Here is a 2,559-nt window from a genome sequence, read left to right on the forward strand (position 1 = left end):
ATCATTCAGATAAGTTCCCAGCATAAAAAGGGCAGCATTAATGCTATAAGTAAAATGTAGAGCTCACTAGCTTTCCAAACATTGAGGGCTGCTGCATTTTGCTCTAGTGTTTAGCAGAATTTGACACCAACAGGTTAACAAGAGGTGGAAGTTACTAAGGAGAAACTGGCAAAATTAGGTAGTGTCCCCTTTTAGATACCAGAATGAGAATCTTTAAGGGCTTGTCTACATTACCCGCTGGAGATTGGCAGCAATCAATCCAGTGGGGGTCAATTTATCACATCTACACTAGATGCGATAAATTGACCACCAAGTGCTCTGCTGGCGACTCTGGTACTCCACCAGAGCAAGAGGCGCGGGCGGAGTCGACGGGAGAGCAACAGCCGTCGACTTCCCACAGTGAAGACACTGTGGTAAGTAGATCTAAGTACGTCAACTTCAGCTACGTTATTCATGTAGCTGAAGTTGCTTAACTTAGATCGAGCCCCCCCTCCAGTGTAGATCAGGGCTAAGTGAGGGAACAGAGGGCATGAGTAAGGGTACATTTGAGTCACGGATATTTTTAGTAAAAGCCATGGACAGGTCCTAGGCAGTAAACAAAAATTCATGGCCCGTGACCTGTCCATGACTTTTACTATATACCCCTGACTAAAATGGGGGTGAGTGGAGGGAAGCACGGCTCAGGAGAGCACTGCGGGTGGGCTCCCTACCCAGCTCCAGGATCCATGTGCTGCCTCTGCTCCACCCCAAGCCCTGGGTTCTACATCTCCCATTGGCCTGCAGGTGGAGGCAGCATGTGGAGATAGGCACTGATGGAGGAGAGCCCCACACACCCCAACCCCCAGCCCTGAGCCTCCCCACACCCAAAGTCCTGCTGCTGGGGAACAGGGGGGCGTGAGACTGCCCCAGCAGCGGCCGGTGCGCCTGGTCCAGGGGCTTCCCAAGGTACTCAGGTGGCCCCCAGGCGAGGTGTACCAGCCATTGCAGAAGTCATGGAATCAGTGACAAACACTGAGCCTCAGGCGTGAACAATCTTTGGGGTGACAGGCAATACAGCAGGTCCCTGGTTTACATCGGGGTTGTGGTCTTAAAAAGGGTGACAATACCAAAATGACAGATACTGGGGACCCACTGGTACAACAGTGGCATAGGCAGGAGGGGACACTTGGTGGGCGGGCAATGATGGGGGGCAGAGGGGTAGGAGCAATCTGGCTGCCTCTCTCCCCTCTCCAGCCAGCCTTGTGGTGGTGGGGGGGCAGGGTGCAATAGATGCTCTGGCCAGGGGCTCCTGGAAAAATGTGCACCCCCGCACCCACCCAGGTCAGGGGCTTGGGGCAAGCACGGGGGAGGGGGGAGGAAGAGAGAGGAAGCAGAGCTGGGACTGGTGGGATGGGCCTGGGTGTTAAATGGGTGGGGCGTGGCCCACCCATGGCTCCTCATTTCTGTCCCATATTGGTCGCTCCTCTATAGGGGAACGTGTTCCATTCACATCAGTCCCAATCCACAGATCTGTTGTTAGCAGTACTGTAAGTTGCAAATGACGGATATGCGGATCGGGACCGATGTGAATTGGAACACATTCCCCTATTGATGAGCGATGGATACGCGAAACAATGGATAAGGGGGAGACGAATACCAGGGACACTCTGTAGTAATGTCACAGCAACCCACTGTCCGCTGCTCATTATAATGCCACGGTTTTCTTTACGGAAGACAAAGAAAATCCTGCCCCCCAGAAGGAGACAGGAACCAGAGTCCCCACTGCCAGTGAATTGGCGGCAGTTGACAAAGCATTAGGGTTTGGAATTCCTCAGCTCTGTGGAAAGAGGTTCCAACCCTACCAATGCTAACTCAGCCTTTCACTCATCCAAGGTAGCAGAACAGTTCCATGTACTTTAGGGCTTCTGAAAACAGAAGTCATGGAGGCTCGCCATCAAAATGAAAAGTTGAATTCCCATGACCCTTTTCTTAAGAGAAGAAGTGTAATGGAACGCAAGTCTCCCCTCTCCGTGGGAATGCCATGTGTTATTTGCTAGCTGGTTACTGCTAGATGCCAGAGCTGGCTGCATTTCAGCTACAACAGATATATACTCTCTCTAGGTTTGTTAAGTATTTTGGGATGAAACAAGTATAGAAATATCACTACGCTGAGCAGCAGTGTAGTGATACACAAGTTCCACTCATCTTGGAATTCACATTTTCAAGAGCTTTGATTTTCTGATTCAGGATTTTTGATCATGTAACACAGCCAGAAACATTAACCATGCAAGAGACCATTGGAGATTAGAGCCTTAATGTGCTTGCATCTTCTAATCAAGGCGGAGGAGAACTGTACTTTAGCCCAGCATTACTTGCACGTTTCACTAGAATTTGCAACATGGTCTGTGGACAAAGCACTGGCTGTAGTCAGGAGCCATGGGTTCTAGCCCCAGCTCTGCCATACATTCAGAGTGATGTTTTGGCCAAGTCTCTTCTTTGCTCTTGCCTCAGATTTCTGATCTGTAAAATGGGGATAATGATACTTACTTCCTTACAGTACTCTTAGCCATTGCTCTAACA

This window comes from Malaclemys terrapin, chromosome 25 (assembly GCF_027887155.1).
Source record: "Malaclemys terrapin pileata isolate rMalTer1 chromosome 25, rMalTer1.hap1, whole genome shotgun sequence".
Classification (NCBI taxonomy): domain Eukaryota; kingdom Metazoa; phylum Chordata; order Testudines; family Emydidae; genus Malaclemys; species Malaclemys terrapin.